General features: G+C 43.8%; 1 long non-coding RNA gene across 1 annotated transcript in view; it reads right to left on the reverse strand.

Moving 5' to 3' along the window:
- Positions 1 to 1,048: 1,048 nt before the first annotated feature.
- Positions 1,049 to 6,607, reverse strand: part of LOC109139593 (uncharacterized) — a 27,881-nt gene continuing 22,322 nt past the window's right edge. The window contains exon 6 of the long non-coding RNA XR_003461805.1: positions 1,049 to 1,082. This is a non-coding gene — a long non-coding RNA (uncharacterized LOC109139593). The remainder of the gene's footprint in view (positions 1,083 to 6,607) is intronic.

Raw genomic sequence — 6,607 nt, forward strand, 5'->3', positions numbered from 1 at the left:
AAATCTAATCAAATGTGAGTTTTGTACCCACCACCTACAGAAACACTGAAATATCTAGATGTGAATATAGACGACAACATTCTCAACTCAGTTGCACTTCAACTTTACTGGAAGGTGGCAGAACACCAAAACTGCTGCTGCGTGTCATGGCTGGATCCAAATGCGCTATAAGGAGTACACAACATGTGGAGTTGCTTATTCTAAACACTGCCCGTCCTCCTGACACAGTTTTTTCTTACTCCGTAAAACAGCAAAGCCTATCTAGCCAATGTGTACCTCTTCCAGAAGAAGTGAATCATTTTTTTTCTAGCTTCTACAAAGGGGCAACAGCCCTGGAAGGCTTTGGTCTGATGTGGTTTGGGAGAGGCTCAATGGCCATCACCACACTCCAATCACTTTCATTAGCCCTAAGTAACACTGCAGAGAAACCTGCTGGCAAACATTCAGGATGATGCGGGTACCCCTGACACAGTGATTCAAGTTGAAGGCACCAACACATGGCTGAACAGGTAGCCAGGTAAACACCGAGGCCTCTTGCACCAACACATGCACAGAACGCTCCTCCTGAGAAAAAGCCACGACGGCCTTACTTCATCCGAGAAACCGTATGTGATGTTAGCAGACCGACTGTTTCCTCGAGAGCCAGAGAACCTGCTCCAGCGGTGTAACGAGGCTCAGCCAGGACCCGGATCCCCAGTCTGATAAACTCCGGTGAACACAATCAATGATGCAAACCAATTTGACTCAGGAAGAACAAATGAAATGAAATAAAGATTCACCGACTTCTAATGGACAAACACAGTGACACGAAAAACACCAAAAAAAAAAAACTGCAACGTCTCAACAGTCACTCAGAACCTCCCAACACTTTTAAGGTGGACTTCACAGATTCTGTCATCCATTATTAACTTGAAACTTTCAAATTCAGCAGTGAGCTCACAAATAAAAATCTAATCAAATGTGAGTTTGTACCCACCACCTACAAAACACTGAAATTCTAGATGTTAATATAGACGACAACATTTCTCACTCAGTTCACTTCAACTTACTGTCAGGTGGCAGGTCCTCAGACACAGTGTTCCCTGTATGGAGACATAAAATGTGGATGTTGATTGATTCTTTCATTCACATGTAATCTGTAATAAACCTGCTCATTACAGTGATTGTTGGTGTTCACAACCAGCATGAACATTTTCACAGCCTTAATAAACTGATACAATTATTATCTACTCTGCCTGAACCAACACCATTATACATGAGAGACAGACAGACAGACAGACAGACAGACAGACAGACAGATAGACAGACAGACACAGAGAGAGAGAGAGAGAGAATTGAATTTTACAATAACCTTTATTGGTGAACAGAGTTAAGGACTAACGTCATAACCTGTTGTCTGGTTAACCTTATTTTTCCGACTCAAATAAATAGCAAGCTTTGCCTGCCTGACAATAAAGTTCATTAAATGACACTTTGTGTTCCGTTTTTGACTGTAAGGGAAACCAAGTATAAAGCTTTGCTTTGAACGCAACACCCCCAATGGGTTAAGTAACCCTGGCAAAAGAACATAGGAAGAAGCCTGTCACAGTTCATATAACAAATGAAACACTGTTTCCCTCTTGTCACAAAATGGACATTTGTCACTTGCTCCCGGATTTATCACGGCAGTAAGTGCATTAACAGCTATGGCCCCATGCAATATCCTCCACTGAAGGTCTCCTGTCCTTTTTGTCAATGATGGTTTGTATAGAACCCTCCAAACTGGCTTAGTCTTTTCATCAATCTGCAACTTCTCTCTCCACACTGTATCGGTGTCATGACTAATAAAGCACGCTATGTTTAGGTTGTCTTGTATCAATGTTGTCTTGTCATTTCCTGTTTTATTTTGAAAGGTAACTCTCCTCTTGTTTCAGGTCACTTGCCCTTCCTCATGTGTCACCGGTCTGATTGTTTCCACCTGTTCCCCATCACCCTGTGTATATCTTGTCTGCGTCTCCCTTTGTCTGTTGCCAGTTCGTCTTGTCCTTTGTGCCAAAGAAATCAGCTCCTTACCCTAGTCTCGTCAAAGTCAGTGTCTCGTGTTCATGTCTTATCAGGTTTTGTATTTTGCTTTGATACCTTTGGATTTCATAGATCTTTCCTTCATTAGAGTGGTTTTTCGTTTGTTACCGTTTCCCCTGAGTTTGTTAGTAGGTTTTCCCTCTCGAGTGTTTTTTGTTTTCTTAGAGTATTTAGTGTTTTCCTCCCGGTGAGTGATTTTTCTGTTGTACTTTGATGATAAAATATTTTGTTTATTTTTTACTTTGTCTCCTGAGTCATGCATTTGGGTTAAAGCCTTTGTTCCAGCTGTGAAAATCGGATTTATCCTTTACCAGAACTTTATATATCACTTTTCCATCAGCTGAGTGCAGGTTAAGGTTGCCATGGATCCCTAGGTCCAGCAGAGGACTAGTGTAGCCAGACTCACGGAAACCAGGACTAAAAACAATGTCAGGAAAAGGATCATCATCCTTGGACTGAAGATTACCTGAACAGTATCCCTCTAAGAGGGCCCTCTCCCCCTCATCCAAAAGTGCAGCCATTTTTAGTCTATGAGCATACCTCACAGACCTTAGTCCCAAGGAAGAGGCAAAGGCCTCTGCATTCTGTAAACCATTTCCAGCTTTTTCAATGACCTGTCACATTTGAAAGCAGTTACACTCACGCAATACATTCATCAGTCCTGGGGTATCATCCCCACACAAATCAAAACAAGCCCCAAAGATGACCGGTTCTTCAAGCAGCCAGTGGAGAGAAACCACTGGATTCAGCCAGCGGTGCTTGATGAGGCCCCAGACCTTGAAGTAACTCTGATAAAAGAGTGACAGTCCACTTAAAAAAAGTCTCTTATAATCCACTAGGAACAAGGCACAGTCCATTCTCAGCACGTCCACCTCCTGCAGCATAGCCAGAACCAGGGGGCGACAAACAAGACCTTCTGGCCGCAGTAGAAGTTTCTGGATGAACTGTAGGCGGAAGGTGGCTTTCCTGCTCACCAAGTTGACGAGGCCCTGCCCGCCTTCATCCTTGGGCAGGAAGAGCACACTCTGCGGAACCCAATGGAGCTTGTCCCAGAAAAAGTCAACCATGAGTCTTTGGATTTGGGCCAAGAGTCCAGCAGGCGGATCCACACAGGCTAACTAGTGCCACAGCGAAGAAGCGACCAAGTTGTTGATGACTAAGATTCACCCCCTATAGGATAAACGGGGCAGAATCCACTTCCACCTTTCCAGACGACCCTTAACCCTGTCCACAGTGCCCTCCCAGTTCTTCTTAAGAAAAGTGTCACTACCCAAAAAAACCCCAAGGTACTTGAACCCATCCCTCTTTCAGTAAACTGGGGGGCTGTCCATTCCAGTGTCCCATCAACAAAGCATCACTCTTCCCCCAATTTACTGTTGCAGATGAGAAACTGTTAAAGTCTTCCACAACACATTCAAGTTTGCAAACATCATCATCACAGGTGACAAAAACTGTTACATCACCAGCATATGCAGACAAATAAAAGTGGCTGTTACAGTCAGGAAATGTCAGACCATTCAGTACAGATCGAAGTTTGTGAAGCAAAGGTTGTATAGCCAAGGAATAAAGCATCCCTGACTTAGCACAACTCTGCCTATCACCTCTACAGACTTTAAAAAGAGAACTCAAACCACCATTGACCTTAAGCACACTCTCAATGTCCCTGTACATGGTTTTTATCATGGCTCTAAAGCCAGGGCTAAAACCAAAGGCATTTAATGTTTGCCAGAGGTACGCATGTTCAACCCTGTCAAAAGCTTTTTGTTTGTCCAATGAAATCAAGCCAGCTTTAATGCCGGTTAAGTGAGAGAGATCCAGAAGATCGCGAACCAGAGCAATGTTATCAAAAATTGACCTCTGTGGTATACAGTAAGTCTGATCGATGTTTACAACTTGTCCAATTACCCCACACATTCTTGTGGCCAAAGACTTGGAAACAATTTTAAAATCCACACACAGGAGAGAAACAGGACGCCAGTTTGCGATGCCAGGCTAACAGAGAATCACAGCTCTACTGAACCATCTATTCCTTTAGGTCTAAGTAGCAATGACTTCATGAGCTTCTTTAATGATAAGATTATAACTATTAGAGACAAAATCCATCACCTCTTGCCCTCAACAGACATTGATCTGCATTCTGATACAGCAAGTTTTGAAACAGCTGTAAAACCTGACATGTATTTAGACTCTTTTTCCCCCATCGACCTTCAACAAATAACTTTAATCATTTCTGCAGCTAAGCCGTCAAACTGTCTCTTAGACTCCATCCCAACCAGGCTGCTCAAGGATGTTTTACCTGTAGTTAGTAATTCGTTACTGGATATGATTAATCTGTCTTTATTATCAGGATATGTACCACAGTCCTTTAAGGTAGCTGTAATTAAACCTCTTCTTAAAAAGCCCACTCTAGACCCAGAGGTCTTAGCCAACTACAGACCGATATCAAACCTTCCCTTTCTGTCTAAGATACTTGAGAAAGCTGTAGCTAATCAGCTGTGTGACTTTCTCCATAACAATAGTCTATTTGAGGATTTTCAGTCAGGATTTAGAGTGCATCATAGCACAGAGACCGCATTAGTCAAAGTTACAAATGACCTCCTAATGGCATCAGACAAAGGACTCATCTCTGTACTTGTCCTGTTAGATCTTAGTGCTGCATTTGACACCATTGACCATCAAATTCTTTTACAGAGACTGGAACATCAAACTGGCATCAAAAGAACCGCCCTAAGCTGGTTTAAATCGTATTTCTTAGATCGATCTCAGTTTGTTCACGTCAATGATGAATCCTCCAGCTCTTCATGGTCAGGCACCATCGTATCTAAAAGAGCTCATAATACCTTACTACCCCTCTAGAACACTGCGCTCTCAGGACGCTGGGTTCCTTGTGGTTCCTTGTGGTTCCTTGTGGTTCCTATAGTTTCCAAAAGTAGATTGGGAGCCAGAGCTTTCAGCTATCAGGCTCCTCTTCTGTGGAACAAACTACCATTCTGGGTTCAGGAGGCAGACACGGTCAACACCTTTAAGAGTAGACTGAAGACTTTCCTCTTTGATAGAGCTTATAGTTAGTGCTGGCGCAGGTCATCCCTTAGTGATGCTGCCATAGGATTAGACTGCCGGGGGACTCCACCCCCACCCAGGGTTATGCCTAGTCAGGCACGGTATTGGTTGAAGATGCACACATCTCCCTTTACTGAAAACTCTCTCTCTCTCTCTCTCTCTGTCTCTCTCTCTCTCTCTCTCTCCATCTGTAAACCTTCATGTCTCATTAATCATGTCACTAACTAAACTTCTTCCCTGGAGTTTCTGTCTCTGTCGTCCAGCAGGTTCTCGTGGATCGTGGCTGCTGTTGTGATCCTGCATGACGTCCACTACATATATTACTACTGTCATTATTGCTACCATGTCTATTACTGTAATCATTTTATCAGTCATTGTAATTCATTGTCATTTTATCATTCATTGTAATTCATTGTCATTTTATCAGTCAATGTAATTGTACAATATTGATTTGATTTGATTTGACTCCCAACAAGTCCTGCCCAATCACTGGCCAGTTCATAAAGGGACAGAGGTTCATCCAAAGCAGCAGTGGCTGCTTCTTCTACTCTGGGTAACCCATCGCAAAAATCACTGGCTAAAGCATCCACATCATCAAGCTCACATTTATACAGACCAGCATAGAAACCCAAAGCGTGCTTACGAATATCGGTAAGATCAGTGAGCTCTTGCCCAGTGTCTGAGAGCAGGCAGCGGATAAGAGAGACAGACAGACAGACAGATAGACAGGCAGATAGACAGGCAGAGAAAGAGACAGACACAGACAGACAGAGAGACAGACAAAGATACAGACAGACAGACAACGACAGATAGACAGAGAAAGAGACACAGCGCTGACATTGAACTCACACATAACTACACATATTTAGGACTCAAAATCAGCTCTACAGGAAATTTTAATCTGGCCATTAATGAACACTACAAAGCCCTGCAATGCCAAGAGGAGAGCAAAGAAGGGAGTCCCCTCAGCCAGCTGGTCCACCGGATCAGCACCAACAGCTCAGGGCACCAAGACCGCCCTCACACAATCCGGCCCCACCAAATCATAACTAAAGAAAAAGACAATTACATCAACTATTGGACATCTGCAACGAAAACCCAAAGCAAACTCCTAAACAGACGATACTGCATGGCAGATTATCTGAGCTGTGCAACCGACCCCAGACTGAGGAAGACGTTGGCTATGTACAGACTCAGCAACCACAGCCTGGACAGAGAGACAGGCCGACACAGGCAGACCTGCTGCCCAGAGAAGACAGACTGTGCACCCACTGCACACAACACAAATTGCGGACATGCAGAAGGACTTTGAGACACTGGACCCCACCCAAAAACTCCCAGACCTGCTGGGGGAAGTCCAGCAATGTGCACACATAGCTGGAAGATTTCTGTACTGCTGCGACCAGAGAAGGACGTCCAGAGGACAAGAAGGACAGACTGAGACCGTCTCCTCCTGCTGGACATAATGAACTTTGTACATATTGAT

This window comes from Larimichthys crocea, unplaced genomic scaffold (genome assembly GCF_000972845.2).
Source record: "Larimichthys crocea isolate SSNF unplaced genomic scaffold, L_crocea_2.0 scaffold162, whole genome shotgun sequence".
Taxonomy (NCBI): Eukaryota; Metazoa; Chordata; class Actinopteri; family Sciaenidae; genus Larimichthys; species Larimichthys crocea.